We start from the raw sequence: 17,801 nt of genomic DNA on the forward strand, positions 1-17,801 counted from the left end.
CAGTATGAGTACACGGGGTACCGTAGGTATGGTATTGCCATATTTTTGTATCCATGGATAGTAATGAATATGGCATGTGTACCGTCATGTTCATCGGGTATATCCAAACCCTACCTATTTTAACCTAACATATGGTACCTCAAGTTTTTTATCAACTAGCCCATCTCACTTTCCCACCGCAACATGTAGTGTTTAGCGTTGGGGTTTAGGGTGACCAGCCTCCATCTTTTCCCTCAGCATCAAGTATTTTCTCACTTCCTTCAGACGCAGCAGGTCAGTGCAAGTAGGTGTGTGCCAGGCAGCGGAGAGTAGAACGTAACTGTGATGTGACGGCGCTCGGTAGGCTTTGAACTATTGATCTACCAATAGGTACACACGTGTAAGAGTGCCACCAGGTATCGATGCAAATAAAGTTTTAGGGAATTGCTAGTTCCGGGAACTAACCTAGACTTCTGCAAGGTTAAATTTGCAGCGTGATTCGTGCACTTAATTGCAAATTGAGTTGCAACAAAAAAAAAATCAGTTGCAAGTAATGTTGCAACTACTTCAAACCGTTAGATCAGCTTCAGCTTCATGATCCGTGGTAGTGGTGAGTTGCAACATGGGTTGCTAATGAGATTCCGTGACGTTATTCTGCTGAAAACAAATTAGTTTTTAATATTAGTAACACTTTTATGCCATCCTTAGACGGAAAACGAGAGGGACTCCACAGCCCATGAAATTCAGTACTCTGCTCGCCTGCTCCCGGATAGTGGTGCGACCCTGTCGTCTGCCTCGTCACCTCCATGGCCATTATCATACACCTAAAATCAAAGCTTCCGCCGCGGCGAAAGCGTACGCCTGCATTTGTTTGCATCGTCGTCGTCGTCGTGATCGCTGCCGGGTTGGCGTAAAGGCGCCCGGGCGGCGAGGCCGTGCCTCCATCTGGTTCGCCCCGCGTTCTTTCAGGTGGCCACGCCTTTGTTTGCTTCTGCTCATCAGCCTGAAACTGCTACTAATAGCAACATACGTAGGATATTTTTGGATTAACTAGTACGTAGGGTATGGGGAAAAGAGCCAGCCTTTTATCCTTACGATGCATGAATAAGTAGTTTTATTTCCGCGACGAGGAAAAGCTGGGGATTGATGATCTAGCTAGGGCGAATTGGCGAATAACTTGATCTTGGTGTGGTTCCCCTTTGGGATACTCCTAGGTTAAACATTTGGTGTAGGGTACTGACTACTTAGACAAATAGGTCCACCTGGTGCAATGAGCGTTGATGCCGTTTAGGCTTTGCCAAGGGATGCGACTTAGAGCATAGGCAGTCGTATGGCGTCCGGGAGCAGCGCCGGATCAGGCATATGGGGACACCGGCACTAATTGCCATTTACGGGGCGCCTTGATTCTGCCTCATCTTACTAATTAAGAAAGAGTTTTACAAAACCGAAACATTACAAGAGGAGCCAATGCTCAAAGAAAGCGCTCAAGCAAAAGGTAAAAAATACTTCAGCGCCTACTCTCGCAGTATTATTGAACCCAAGTGCTTTGCTCCCGCGACGCTCCATAAGGATGCCTCAACTTTAATCTTTGACATCACCACCGTCGGCATTATAGAGATGTTGCGGGACACCCTAGCTTCTATTTTCTTCCATATCTCCCACGAGGTGAGCACAATGAGTGATGCCAAAGATTTCCTTCTTGTACTGTTTGTGTAGATTACCGATTTCCACCACTCCTTGACCGAATCATAGTTTACCCAACAAGCCGTGTCGCACCTCCATATAAGGTCTAGCCTTCTAGGTATGGTGAATTGGCAATATTAACTAACTTGATCTTGGTGTGGTTACCTCGATTTGAGATACTCCAGGTTAAGCATTGGGTGTAGGGTTCTGAGGCTCATAGCCTCATACCCAGTAGGTCCACCTGGTGCAATGAGCTTTCTTGGCACATATAGTAGCTTAATTCCCACTTTGGTTTTGCTAGCTGAGGCTACTACGACCCTGTCAGAGCATCCGGCTTAATTCCCACTTTGGTTGCTACCTGAGGCTACTACGACCCTGTCAGAGCATCCGAGCATATTCCTTACTGCAACAAACCCTCAGCTCGTCAGATCTCGTATCCACCGAATAAGGGAATCAAAAACACCTGGACCATTGGAAGGTGGCTCAAATTCAAAAAATATATGAAGCATTGGTAAGTGTTGGCTCATGGGAGTATATGTTTCCTTTATTTTGAAATACACTTTAGACATACACTAGTGGAAAAAGGGCCTTCCATCCAGCCCCATTAGTCCCCAAATATTTCGAACCGTGACTAATGGGATCTTTAGTCGCGGTTCGGGAGGCGAACCGCGACCAAAGGCCTGGGCCAGGGCGCTCGGTGGCCAGCTGGTGCACGTGAGGGGCTTTAGTCGCGGTTGGCCAGGCCAACCGCGACTAAAGGCCTTCGGGCACCTTTAGTCGCGGTTTGCCAGGCCAACCGCGACTAAAGCCCATCCCCTATATATACCCATCCAGCAGCCACACTTAGCCATTTGGTGTCACTTCTCTTCACAAACTTCACAAGGGGGTGTTAGGTTTGCTTTTGGTTCCTCTTATGCACACAAGGTGTTTGATGAAATGCCCCAAGAGCATGAAACAAACATGATATGAAGTGTCGGAGCCACACTTGAGCTTCCTCATTTATTTTTTCCTCCTCGATCGCGGTTAGCAACTTGAACCTTTCATGTGTCATTGATAAAATATGCATGTGTGTAGTTCATTGTTTAATTTCTATTGTTTGTAGCTAGTTAGTTTAACAAATGCATGATGGTTAATTATATATTTTATATTATAATAATGCAGATGAATCGGCAATGGATGTACGGTAACCGACTCTCCAACGAGTTCACTACGGGTTTGAAAGATTTCCTCGTAGTGGCTAATGCGAACAAGCAGGGGGGGTTTTGTTATCTGTCCATGTGTTGCCTGTAAGAATCAGAAGGGTTACTCTTCCTCAAGAGATGTTCACATGCACCTGCCGGGCAGGGTTTCATGCCAAGCTATAATTGTTGGACCAAGCATGGAGAAAGAGGGGTTATAATGGAAGAAGATGAAGAAGGGGATGATTTCATCGATGATAACTATCTTGATCATTTCGGTGATACTTTCATGGAGGATGCTGAAGGTGGGGAAGGTGAAGGGGAAGGTGAAGAAGAGGCACGTGATGAGCCCGTTGATGATCTTGGTCGGACCATTGCTGATGCACTGAGAAGCTGCGAAACTGAAAAGGAGAGGGAGAATTTGGATCGCATGTTAGAGGATCACAAAAAGTCGATGTACCCCGGATGCGATAATGGTCTGAAAAAGCTGGGCTGCACACTGGATTTGTTGAAATGGAAGGCACAGGAAGGTGTAGCTGACTCAGGATTTGAAAACTTGCTGAAAATGTTGAAGAATATGTTTCCAAAGAATAACGAGTTGCCCGCCAGTATGTACGAAGCAAAGAAGGTTGTCTACCCTCTAGGTTTAGAGGTTCGGAAGATACATGCATGCATCAACGACTGCATCCTCTACCGCGGTGAATACGAGAATTTGAATGAATGCCCGGTATGCACTGCATTGCGTTATAAGATCAGAGGCGATGACCCTGGTGACGATGTTGAGGGCCAGAAACCCAGAAAAAGAGGGTTCCCGCCAAGGTGATGTGGTATGCTCCTATAATACCACGGTTGAAACGTCTGTTCAGGAACAAAGAGCATGCCAAGTTGTTGCGATGGCACAAAGAGGACCGTAAGTCGGACGGGCAGTTGAGACACCCCGCAGATGGAACGCAATGGAGACAGATCGACAGAGAGTTCAAAGATTTTGCAGCTGACGCAAGGAACATAAGATTTGGTCTAAGTATAGATGGTATGAATCCTTTTGGCGAGCAGAGCTCCAGCCATAGCACCTGGCCCGTGACTCTATGCATCTACAACCTTCCTCCTTGGTTGTGCATGAAGCGGAAGTTCATTATGATGCCAGTGCTCATCCAAGGTCCGAAGCAACCCGACAACGACATCGATGTGTACCTAAGGCCATTAGTTGATGAACTTTTACAGTTGTGGGGCAGACCTGGTGTACGTGTGTGGGATGAGCACAAAGAAGAGGAATTTGACCTACGAGCGTTGCTTTTCGTAACCATCAACGATTGGCCTGCTCTTAGTAACCTTTCCGGACTGTCAAATAAGGGATACAATGCATGCACGCACTGCTTACATGAGACTGAAAGTGTATATTTGCTAAATTGTAAGAAGAACGTGTACCTTGGGCATCGTCGATTTCTTCCGAAAATTCATCCAGTAAGAAAGAAAGGCAAGCATTACAACGGCAAGGCAGATCACCGGCCGAAGCCTGCGGAACGTACTGGCGCTGAGGTATTTGATATGGTCAAGGATTTGAAAGTCATCTTTGGAAAGGGTCCTGGCGGACAATCAGTTCCACAGGGAGCTGACGGGCACGCACCCATGTGGAAGAAGAAATCTATATTCTGGGAGCTAGAATATTGGAAAGTCCTAGATGTCCGCTCTGCAATCGACGTGATGCATGTTACGAAGAATATTTGCGTGAACCTCCTAAGCTTCTTGGGCGTGTATGGGAAGACAAATGATACAAAGGAAGCACGGCAGGATCAGCAACGTTTGAAAGACCCTAATGACCGGCATCCGGAATTGTTTCAAGGTCGTGCCAGCTACGCTCTGACCAAAGAAGAGAAGGTCATCTTTTTTGAATGCCTGAGCAGTACGAAGATCCCGTCTGGATTCTCGTCGAATATAAAGGGAATAATAAACATGGCGGACAAAAAGTTCCAAAACCCGAAGTCTCACGACTGCCACGTGATTATGACGCAATTGCTTCCGATTGCTTTGAGGGGGCTCCTACCGGAAAATGTTCGAGTAGCCATTGTGAAGCTATGTGCATTCCTCAATGCAATCTCTCAGAAGGTAATCAATCCAGAAGATCTACCACGGCTACAGAACGATGTGGTCCAATGTCTTGTCAGTTTCGAGTTGGTGTTCCCGCCATCCTAATTCAATATTATGATGCACCTCCTGGTTCACCTAGTCGAAGAGATTTCCATCCTCGGTCCTGTATTTCTACACAATATGTTCCCCTTTGAGAAGTTCATGGGAGTATTAAAGAAATATGTTCGTAACCGTGCTAGGCCAGAAGGAAGCATTGCCAAGGGCTATGGAAATGAGGAGGTAATTGAGTTTTGTGTTGACTTTGTTCCTGACCTTAAGCCGATTGGTCTTCCTCGATCGCGGCACGAGGGGAGACTAAGTGGAAAAGGCACGATCGGAAGGAAATCAACGATATGTATGGACGGCCATTCTATGACTGAAGCACACCACACAGTTCTGACCAATTCCAGCTTGGTGGCTTCGTACTTTGAGAAACACAAGAATATTTTACGCGAGGACAACCCGGGGAAGCCTGAATCCTGAATTACGAAGGCCCACATGGAGACTTTCGGCAGTTGGTTGAGAAAACATTTAATGAATGACGATGATGTTGTAGATCAGCTGTACATGTTGGCCAAGACACCATCTTCGACTATAACGACTTTCCAAGGGTACGAGATAAATGGGAATACATTTTACACGATCGCCCAAGATAAAAAGAGCACCAACCAAAACAGTGGTGTCCGCTTTGATGCAGCAACCGAGAATGGGCAAAAGGTCACATATTATGGTTACATAGAGGAGATGTGGGAACTTGACTATGGACCCTCCTTTAAGGTCCCTTTGTTCCGGTGCAAATGGTTCAAGCTAACAGGAGGTGAGGTAAAGGTGGACCAGCAATACGGAATGACAATGGTGGATTTCAACAATCTTGGTTACCTTGACGAACCATTCGTCCTAGCGAAAGATGTCGCTCAGGTTTTCTATGTGAAGGACATGAGTAGCAAACCGAGGAAACGGAAAGATAAGAAAACGATCAGTACATCATGCGATGATCCAAAGCGCCACATTGTTCTTTCAGGGAAAAGAAACATCGTGGGAGTGGAGGGCAAGACAGACATGTCAGAAGATTATAATATGTTTGGTGAAATTCCGCCCTTCAAAGTGAACACCGACCCAAGCATTAAGTTAAATGATGAGGATGCTCCATGGATACGGCCCAATCGTAAGCAAGCAGGGACACAAGGGAAGAAATGATGTGTAATAATTTATTGTACCAAACTTTGTTGAATGGATCATGTGAATTATATTATCTGTGATGTGTTTGGTGTCCATTTTCGAATGATTCGATTGATTCGAGATACCACTGATGATACATGAAATTTGGAGTGACTAAGTCATACTCCTGCCTAGGCGTATAATGGGAAAAGGACTAGAGGAGCCGTAATTGCATGGGATTTGGTGGATCTAGCATTGCTGAAATTGATTGGCCATGCCATAAATACCACTGATGATACATGAAATTTGGAGTGACTTAGTCATACTCCTGCCTAGGCGTATAATATGCATACTCGTAGTCTTCATAGTCGCCGCCGTTCTACTGGTAGTCGTCGCCTTCTAAGTTGCCGCCGTTGTCGTCGCTGTTGTCGTCGTCGCTGTCGTCGGGCGGCGCTCGTGGCTCGAACTGAGGGAAGCGCAGGCGGGGGATATCGCCGGCCGTGATGTAGTCCATGACGTTCTGTAGAGTCCGGCCGTACCACCATAGCCGACGGCCGGCCTCGTGGAAGTTCCCAGGAGGCAGACCGTCCTCCTCATACCTGGCGAGCGCCCTGTCACGCCGATTGATGAAGAAGGCGTCCCAAGTATGCTGGTTATCGGGATGCCAGCGGGGATTCATCCGCTGCTCCGGCGTGAGATCGAGGTAGTAGTGGTTCGTGATGGCCGCCCGGCGCGCAGTACCCTGAGGGACGGGAGGGACCGGCACGCCTCCGGCGCTTAGGCTCCAGCCGGCGGGGACGCGGTAGCCCGGTGGGCAAGGGTAGTTCGAGGCGCAAAGCTCCTCCACCTGCTGGTAGGTTAGAGTGGGTGCGGTGGAAGCCATGAGAGAGTGATGAGAGATTGTAGAGATGTGATAATGCTGGCCAAGCCGGGCTACATATATATAGTGAGAAATGGCGGGAAAAATGGGAGCGGGAAGACAGGAGGCGGGAAGAAAGTGGCGGGAAGAAAGACGCGGGAAGATAGGGAAGAAATGGCGGGAAGAAGAATAATCCAGAGCTGGTCATCTAACCTTTAGTCCCGGCTGGTGGGTGCAACCGTGACTAAAGCTGTCGGCAGGATAAGGACGCGTGGGTGGACGCACTGCTCGATGAGATAAAGCATGTAGCGCACGACGCCCTGTCGGAGGAACAAGACAAAGCAGAAGCGGCGCCGTGCCTATAAAAGGAGCATCGATACGCCTTGGCAAGCAGACCAACAAGCCAACCTAGCAGGTAGGGAGAGTTTCATCCCCATGGATGGAGTAAAGGGTTGGAAAATCTCCCGTGGCGCAACTTCTCGAAGATGTCGTCGGTGCACACGCCCTACGACATCTTCGGAAGTTGCTCCTCGGGAAAATTTTCCTGCAGGCCCGTGAAAGACTCCATCTCCTCTAACAGTGTTGGGTAAAGGGTTGGAAAATCTCCCGTGGCGCAACTTCTCGAAGATGTCGTTGGTTTACACGCCCTACGGCATCTTCGGAAGTTGCGCCTCGGAATTTTTTCCTGCAAGCCCATGAAAGACAGAGGCGGGAAGACAGAGGCGTGAAGAAATGGCGGGAAGACATAGGCGGGAAATAACTGGCGGGAAGACGGGCCGGGGAGAACTTGTGGGAAGACAGAGGTGACCGGGAAGAAATGGTGGGAAGCGGGGGGCAGGAAGACAGATGAGGGAAGCCCATGAATTAGTTCTATTTTTCTGAATTTTTTGATATATTTTTTGTATTTTTAACATTTTGAATTGAATTAGTTCTATTTTTCTGAATTTTTTGATATACTATTTGTATTTTTAACATTTTGAATTGAATTATTTTTACTTTTCTTAATTTTTTGATATATTATTTGTATTTTTAACATTTTGAATTGAATTAGTTTTATTTTTCTGAATTTTTTGATATCTTATTTGTATTTTTAAGATTTTGAATTGAATTAGTTTTATTTTTCTGAATTTTTTGATATATTATTTGTATTTTTAAGATTTTGAATTGAATTAGTTTTATGTTTCTTAATTAGTTTTTCTGAAAAAACACCTTTAGTCGCGGTTGGTGTCCCCAACCGCGACTAAAGGTGGTTTCCGCGGGAAACCGCAAAACTGGCGAAAAATGGGCTTTAGTCGCGGTTGGGGACACCAACCGCGACTAAAGGGTGACCTTTAGTCGCGGTCGGTGTCTCCAACCCTTTAGTCGCGGTTGGTGTCCCCAACCGCGACTAAAGCCCGTTCCCCTATTTATACGCGCGGGCGCGACTCCGCGCCCCATTCGTCTTCTCCGCCCGATCGGGTGCTCTGCCGTCGGCCGCCGAGGTTGTCGCCGCCCCGTCGTCGTCCGCCGCCGTCGCCCGTCGTCATCCGCCGCCGTCGCCCGTCGCCGCCGCTTGCCGTCGTCGTCCGTCTCCCGCCGCCCCGTCGTCGTCGCGATCCCGTACGTCGTCGATGAACGCGCGCGCCCCCGCGCCGCCCTCTCTCGTCCGCCGCTGTCACTGGCCGCGCGCCCTCGCCCGCCGCCCGCGTGCGCCGCTCTCACCGGCCACGCTCGATCTCACAGAGACAGAGAGAGATGAGAGGGAGAGAAGGGGGCCGACGACGGCGCCCCTTTTTTTGTTTTTATTAATTAACTCACAATTAATTTGTTAATTAAAATTGTAAACTAAAATTTGACTTAAAAAAGATTGTGTAAAAAAAACTAAAATTTGACTTAAAAAAACTAAAAATTGACTTAAAAATTTTGTCTCAAAAAAGAACTACAATTTGACTTAAAAAAGAACTAAAATTTGACTTAAAAGTTTGTCTCAAAAAAGAACTAAAATTTCACTTAAAAGTTTGTCTAAAAAATGAACTAAAATTTCACTTAAAAAAGAACTCAAATTTGACTTAAAAATTTTGTCTTAAATTTTTTGACTTCACTAAAATTTGACTTAACCACTGCGAGGCGAGGTCGATCGTCCGCATATACACATCTAATACGCGTCCCCCCTCTCGCGTCCCTCGTCGCCCTCTCTCTTTATATGTAGAAGAGATGTGATAATGCTGGCATATACACAATTAATTAGTTTTTACTACATGTTTTTAGGAGTGACACATATGGCGGACGATAGAGCCGACCCGATTAGGGATAACTATAATCCGGAAGCCGAGGCACATCTTTTCGGCATCATAAACGGCGACATTCTTTATGTGCCGCCCCAAGAAGATGAAGAAGAGGATATCTCTTCTTATCTGAACCTTGGCGGTGATGATGAAGGTCGTCAGCGAGGTGATGACGAAGGAACGGGCACTGTTGATGGAGGTCAACCGTCGACTAACACCTCCGGCGATGTTGATAAGCAATTAGCAATCACCACCTCCGGCGAGGTATATATATATACATTGAGCCTCAGCTGGTGATACAAATTTACCGATTTCAATAAAATGTGTATTAACTCGACTCTCTTTCTTATTTTAGCCCTCGGCCAGCGGATCGTCGAAAAAATCGGTGAAGACAAAGCGTGGCAAAACCAAGACGCTGAAACAAGGAGTAATATATACCATTGATGTTATCAGTCCAAAAGGCAAGCCGCTGGAGCCCGAAGAGGCGTACACCAAGTTCATCAACCAATGCGGAGTCGTTGTTAGAGACAGCGTCCCGATCACCATCCAGGAATGGCATGAGCCAGTGAAGGCACGTGTTGGTTTCAGTTTCGTCAGCAAGAGAAAGAAAAAGGAATGCTGGAGAACGCTTATGGAGCATTTCGTTCTACCTCCGGAATACCGCAAAAAAGATGAATTCGGTAACGACGATCCGGAGGGACGTAAGAGGAGGAGGCTGGTCAAAGAGTTCGCTCTTCAGAAGATGGCCACAGCATTCCTGACATAAAAGAAAAATTTAGCGGCTCAATATGTCGAGAAGGGGAAGACTCCGGATTTCACCGGACAGTATGAGAAGCTGAAAGATGATTAGCCCGAATTTGTGAGGCAAAAGAAATCAGAGGATTTCAAGGCCATATCGGATAAAAATAAGGCAAATGCGGCTAAGAAGCAGTACAATCATATTATGGGGCCAGGAGGATACCGCCTTTCGGAGCCTAAGTGGCAGAAGATGGAGGATGACCTGAGGGAGCGAGGAATCCCTCTAGGTACCGAGGGATGGGACCCTAGGGCCAAAAGCTGGTGGTACGGGCATGGGGGAACGCTAGACCCGGTGACAGGGGAGTGTACCCACCGAGACACAAAGTTTAAACCCACCCAAGCCCTTATTGACGCAATGAGGGATGCTCAAGCGGGGAAGATCAAGTTCAACAGAGAGAATGACCAGCTGACAAAAGCCCTCGGGAATCCTGAACACGGAGGACATGTACGAGGCATGGGCAACATTCCGTGGGAAGAAGGGTTTTCCCAGGAAAATGACCCCTACAGTTACAGAAGCCGTAAGAGAAAGGCGGATCGGGAAAAAGATGTTGTGGCGCGGTTGGCATCGGAATTCAATGAGATGAAGAAAACCGTGGATGGTCTAGTACAAGAAAGAGAGGCAGCTCGGACGCATGAAGATCATCCACCGGATGTCGGAAGCCAGCAGCGGAGAAGCAGTGTGGCTTCCACGGAGCCCCCACCGGCTGGTGCTAATGCACATGCACCGACGATCGAAATTACTGCACCGGAGCCTCTGGCGATCGAAATTACTGCACCGGAGCCTCCTCGCTACCCCGTGGACGATGTAAAGGAGATGAAAGAATGTCATCTGTATTATCCAATGGGGAACATGTCCATGAAGGTAGCCATCGGCAGTGCTTTACCATGTGAACCTGGAGCACTCCACCACAACAAGCCCATTCAAGATGGCTATGCTCGTGTCACGGTGGAGGACATAGTACAAGGGTTTGAGGACCTGGAGATTGACATTGCTACACCTGAAGGGGAGAGAAGACTTGGAGATGTCAAGTGCCAGTTCATTCTATGGCAAAAGAAGTTTATCAAGTTTCCAGGCGAGGCGCCAAGGCCAACAAGTCCACCCCCCCTACGGTGGTGGTGGCGGTGGCGGTGGTGGTGGTGCTTCACCTGCACCTCCTTCACGTCAGCCGATGCCGCCCCCCAATTCACCTCCGGCGGGTAAGCATCCGCCGCCCCCCAGTCCGCCTCGGGCGGGTAAGCAGACGCCGCCCCCCAATCCACCTCCGGGGAAGAAGCAGAAGCAGTCCTGGACTATTAACCCGGACCCTTATGTACCTAAGACCACAAAGGTACCGGAGCCATCACTGAAGTCTCTCCCCACGAGGCCTTGGGAACGTAGTGCCGAGGAAGTCGACGCGGCCGCGACTGCTGATTATGAGAAATGGAAGGCGGACTGCAAGAAGAAAAGAGAGCCCGAGCCCAAGCTAGTATTTTCTAATGAGCAAAAGAAGTGGGCTAAGTCATTTTTGAGCACACCGTCCCAAGCCGCGAAGAATCTGCCTGACGACTATGCACGTGAACTTCGTAGGCAGGCACTCATGTTGAAGGAGAAGAAAGAGCTGGCGGAGAAGCAGGAGAAGAAAGCCTTGGAGGAGGCCGAGAAAGAATTAGAAAGTAAAAAAAGCGGGAAACGAGTTGCCCAGCTCGGGGAACAAAGTAAACAATCGATCGCCCCGCTCATAGTGAAAGCCGCCGGTCCGGATGCCCCCGATATCATAGCAGCTGCGGCAGCACAGGGATTGACTGTAACGAGTGCCAGAGAACAAGCGGCCAACTTAGGTATATGTGCGGAATGGGCCCCTCGTCGAGCCTGCGCAGGAAGAGGATCTACCTCAACAAATGAAAAATCTGCTAAATTGGTACAAGGGTTACATAAAAAATAAAAACGCCAAAGAATATATTTATGCGGAAGTTAGACATGAGCATCACTTCAAACATTACTATGTAACAATTCATCTAAGTGAATTGTTCCAGCTTTTCAATCTGCGCGAGCTCGACAAATCTATCATCAGTTGCTACGTTCTGTAAGTGATTTATTTCTACCCCATCTCGTTCATTGCCTGGACTATATATATATATATATATATATATATATATATATATATATATATATATATATATATATATATATATATATATATATATATATATATCAACGCGGATTTTATAACCGGGTGGCTAGCTGTGCACACATGTTCAGCCATTAGATATAGGGAGCATGATTGAGACTTGGTGCCTTTGGATACTTCACATTGTTTTGGGCAGTTAACGTCGCATGCATCTCCGTCAAAAACGCATGCACTTTGCATGGATGAAAAACAACACGTATAGTTTGATGTAGTTGAGTGCCACGAGTTTTAGTGCGTGACGTTGGTAGGCAAGATAAAACATGTGACAAGAGCATCCACTTCTTAAACTGGCTGACAAGGGACTACACGCCTTATTCTGGCTGATTTATGTGTTGCGTCGTGATGCCTCTTTGTGCTGATTATGGTATTGTTAAGCCTGTAAAACTTCTGAGGTTGGCCACGCATCTCTTTCGTGCATGCATGTTCCCTGCCGAATCATGACCATCACGTTCATGCATAAAGGTAAAGGGGGTGGTGCTAACTGTTATCAACTGCTACTATGTATCAAAATTGTGCTGACAAGTGTTGAGATGTCAGGCTCTTCCTCTTTCTGACCTAGTACCACCACTATTGAAGTTTTAACATTTCTCACTGTCCGACCCATCGAAAACTGATGGTTAATAAAACGGAATCGCTGATTAGTACTAACACCAAGCAAGGGCTTGTCGTAATCCCAATGGAACAAACAATAATCAGTGAATAGATCACCAAATAACAGAGAAGTAGCACCAGCTATACCTACATGTTTCTGTGCTATATTGTGTTGTCAAGTCTTAGATAGTCTGGTGTGCTCAAGAACTGTCGGTATATGTTTGGTTTGGGTACTTGGGTTGCTGATAGGCTCTTGTCACTTGGTGGGCTGGGCGAGCACCCTCCATTTGTGTCTTCTCTCCATCACGCCACTGAAGCCAAGCAATAATCTAGTTGCTAACTTTGCAGTATTCCACTTTTCACCAATGTATGAACCAATAAAATGCTACTACGCTACTAATAGACCAATCAATAATATATCAGTGGGTAATAATAATCTTGTATCATGTGGAATGTCTACAATTCCATTATTACCATTCTCTCTGTAAAACCCGAAAAAATAACCAAAAAAATTACAGTGTATATATATATACGATGACTGAAATCTCTGTACGGATTCATCCTGTTGGATCGATCCATCAATCCATCCATTTTACACCACCACCAAACCAATTCCACAATCTAGCCACTGCAAGCGCGCAGTACTCTAACAATTACCGCGGTGATCGAGCATCAGTAGTGCTGGGCGAAGCATCCATGCCCGTCGCAGTGCACCAGCGGTCGGTGCAGGAACGCCATGCACTGGTCCGTCGGCCGCCGGTCGGGCTTGCCGGCGATGCAGTTCTGCCGGTCGTCGTTGCGCCGGAGCGTCGCGCACCGCTCTGGCTCGCCACTGAAGTAGTTGAACGAGTAGGTGAAGTTGGAGAGCCGCGGCAGCGCGCAGATGCCCTCCGGAATGTGCCCGGACAGCTCGTTGTGCGCCACGTCAAGCTGCTCGAGGGAGCGCAGCCCGACCATGGACTCTGGCAGCTAGCCCTGCAGCTGGGTGAAGCTGACGTCCAGCATGGTGAACTCGCGCAGCGCCCTGATCTCCGGCGGAATGCAGGACCTGATGCCGGAGTAGAGCAGGACGAGCTCGTTCAGCGTGCCGCCCATGCGCCCGATGCTCGAGGGGATGCAGCCGCGGAGGCGGATGTTGGCGAGGACGATGACGGAGGCGGTGGAGTTGCCGAAGTTGTCCGGGAGCTCAATGTCGAAGTGGTTGTTGTTGATGAAGAGCACGTCGATCTTCTTGTCGAAGATGGCCGGGGGCACGGGGCCGCACAGGTTGTTGAACCTGATGTCCACGAACTTGACGTTGGGGAGGCAGAGGATGTGCTGCGGGAAGCCGCCGGAGAGGCGGTTTTTGCTGACATCCAGCTAGTAGAGGAGGCTCAGCTTGGGGAGGGAGTCCGGCAGGCCACCCGTGAAGCGGTTGGAGTTGAGGTGGAGGACGGCGATGTCGGTGAGGAGGCCGAGCTCGAACGGGAGCGTGCCGGCGAGGTCGCCGTGGTTGAGGTCCACGCCGGCCATGGTGCGCGCGCAGAGATCGTCGAGGGATGGCGCGCAGAACACGCCGAAGTAGGCGCACACGTCAGGGTCGCACCAGCCCTCCGTCAGGTTCTTGGGGTCGTCGGTGATGGCCTTCTTCAGCGCCTGCAGGGCCACGTACGCGCGCTGCAGCCGCGGGTTGTTGTCCGCCGTCTGCGTCGGCGGGTGGCCCGAGCAGAGCAGCACGGCGGAGAGGAGGAACACGGCGGCAAGGAGCAGCGGCGACAAGCAACTCCGAGTTTCCGTATTTGGGCTGATTGTTTGCCAACTCTAGCTTGTGCGTGCTGTGTTTGGAAAAGCAAACAAATGCATTTGAGGTACTGCGATGGTTCCATGTTGTATCGTGTAAGGGCGTTGCTCCAAAATTAAACCTACTCCAACACACACATGCATCGACCCTCCAAATGGGATGGGCTTGCAACTTTAATATTTCGTGTGTGTCGTAGCAACGCAACATAACTTAACAAATCATGTGCTAGACTAGTCCTTGAGCCCAGGGCGATCACCTGCTTCCCACAGTATGGTTGTCTGATTCAGTTTTCAAAATATAGTGGCGGGACATGCCGTAACAACATACAACACAGGATGTCTGAAAAAATTGCATGTGTAACTGCTTGTATCATCCAAGATAAAAAATCAATTGTTGTATCAAACAATCATCTATATGCCTCTAAACACAGCGCATGGATTTCCCAGGTTTTATTGCCTACCTAGCTTAGCATGTGGAGTCACTTGCTTGTTGGACCGTCCCTCCACAACTCCTATGGTATCACATGTGGTGAGCTGCTTGGTTTCTCATGCAACAATGTGTGTGTTCTTTTGTTTCGGTTAAAGGCATGCATGTGTTGGTTAAGACGTTGCATGAGACATGCTCTTGGTGTGACGGAAAATCCTGCCGGCGTTGGAATCTTCAGCCCACATGCATGCTCTCTATATCAACAATGGTGTAGATCAACGGTTTGGGGGGTGTGCACAGCTATGCACCAAGTCATGTGGCTATTTCCCATATATATATATATATATATATATATATATATATATATATATATATATATATATATATATATATATATATATATATATATATATTGTCCTAACTATCTTGTTGTGTACGCTATTATGCAGAATGAAGCTTAGGGAATGCAGAATAAGGAACATCCATGATGTTGGGTTCATTGACCCACAAATCGTTAATGAATATGTGTTAAAAAATCACCCCGCCGACGTGGAGGAAGACCTGTGGTGGTTTTTTCAAAGCAGGAACTCAAAAGTGATATTCTATTTCCTTACCATTTTGGGTGAGTGTTTCTGTCTTGAGCACATTCTCTTTTGTTTACTCCATGCATGGTATGTGGCTAATCGATGAGTTATGCATGACTGTGCATGTATCGTGTCCGCAGGTTCCACTGGATTCTGCTAGTAATTCAATTTCACACCTCCACAGTTCTCGTCCACGACTCTCTCGAACGGATGCAAAGCTTTGGGCCGACATGAGAAAAATGATGCAGAAGTAATTATTTTCATTCATTTGCGCTCTATATCGATCGGCCTATTTCGTTCATTTCCTAATATCAAGTAACTAATAACTCTCTTGTTCATTTAATTTTCTTTGCCTCGTAGGGTTTGGAGACGGTTCGTAGATGAAAAGGTCGGTGAATTCAAAAAAGAGCTACAATTTAAAAGGTCAGTGACTGGGACTGGGGATATTCAGCCACCGGGGGCCAATCTATGTGGATACTATGTTTGTGAGAATATTAGGAGATACACCTCTGAGCGGGTTCCGTGTGATAATAATGTCAAGAGGAATAACCTCCGGAAGATGCTTAGTCCAGAAGCTCGCTTCCGACCACTTCAAGAGGAACTAGCTGGATGGTTCGTGAGGGAAGTCATCGATCCTAAAGGAGAACACTATGTAGAGGACGTAGAACTTCATATGCACTAAATTATGTATGGAAACTTGTTCAAAATTGTATATGGTCATCCGATATTGAATATATATTGTATATTCCTCTTGAATTCTTTTTGGTTCTAATTTCAAATTTGTTTAAAATTGTACATTCATATGCATGTATGTAGTACCGTAGAATATGTGAAACTCCTTCAAAATTAAAATAAAACACAAAAGAAATAAAACAATACAAATTAAAAAGAAACCAGATTTAGTGGGGGGGGGGGGCTAAAACCCTAAACCCTGCGGAGGCCTTTAGTCGCGGTTGGCCAGCAGAACCGCGACTAAAGGTCCTCCGCCCTGGCGCTCGCCTGCCGCCCACGTGGACAGGCCTTTAGTCGCGGTTCGTAAGCAACCGCGACTAACGGGGGGGGGGGGGGGGGGCTTTAGTCGCGCATGTTTAATACCGGTTGTGCAACCGGTATTAATGGCCGTTGCAAACCGCGACTAATGGCCCTTTTTCCACCAGTGATATTTCAAAATGTTAAAAAATTGAAACTAAAAATTCTCACGTACATCTATGTGCCAACAAAGTCGTTTCATGAAACTTTAACTTGTCTTGTGGCGTGTGTAAAAAAAAATTGGTATTAAAAATAAGGTGTTTAGCACGACAAATTTTCTCTTTTTTATGTAGACCACAAAAAATATCGAGTTTTTGCGAAATTTGACGAACACACGTATATTATGGAGATGTACATGTAGAATATTTTATTAATTTTTTTTGATATTTCAAAATATATTTTTGTGGCGGAGAGAGCATATGAGAGCATATGTACCCGGAAGCCGAATTAATAAGGATTATTGCATCTACAACTGTCTAAGTCGCAAACATTAAGTTCTACTAACTCTGACCCAGAAAGAACCGGCGACCTTGCTGCGGCCAGGGATGTCTTCGCCTCTCCGTCCGGCGAGGTGACGATGTCGGCGATGGTGGCGGCCGATCTTCGTCTCAGAAGAGCCCAAGGGCTTGATTGCTTTTTTGCTGTTTCTTCCAGGGTTCTTTCTGTAATTTGGGGACAGCTGTCCCAGTTTCTGGTTGGTTCTTGTTATAGCTTGTTTCCTTACTAAATATAATCAGATATCTGGTTTCAAAAAAAAAAACTCTGACCCACTCCTGAGCACAATACTTCTTTTTCAGATGGTGAACACAATACCTCGCAGCTCGCACGCCTTGGGGTGGAGATTTTTGGCTCCAAAGATCTCCCTATTTTTTGAAATTATACTGTTCTTAAAAAAAAATTAAGCTGCACAAAAATGACAAAAGTATGGGGATTTAAGTATACATATTTCAAAATGTCCAAATTTTATCAGATTTAGTTATTTTTTATGTATCCTACAATATAAAGAATTTCGCATTCCCTTTTTGCCTGCATGCAGGTTACAACATTGACTACATACCTCCAATAATTTTTTGAAACTTACAAATTTCAAGAGCCAAAGACAATTTCCGGCACACCTTTGGCTTTTAAAGCAGGTTATGTGAAATGGAAGCTTAGCCCCAGAGAAATCAATTTTCAAGTC

At 46.9% G+C, this 17,801-nt stretch overlaps 1 pseudogene; it reads right to left on the minus strand.

Moving 5' to 3' along the window:
• Positions 1-13,311: 13,311 nt before the first annotated feature.
• Positions 13,312-14,725, minus strand: LOC127315331 (leucine-rich repeat extensin-like protein 4; annotated as a pseudogene).
• Between the last annotated feature and the right edge of the window lie 3,076 nt (positions 14,726-17,801).

Source organism: Lolium perenne, chromosome 7 (genome assembly GCF_019359855.2).
Source record: "Lolium perenne isolate Kyuss_39 chromosome 7, Kyuss_2.0, whole genome shotgun sequence".
Lineage (NCBI taxonomy): Eukaryota > Viridiplantae > Streptophyta > Magnoliopsida > Poales > Poaceae > Lolium > Lolium perenne.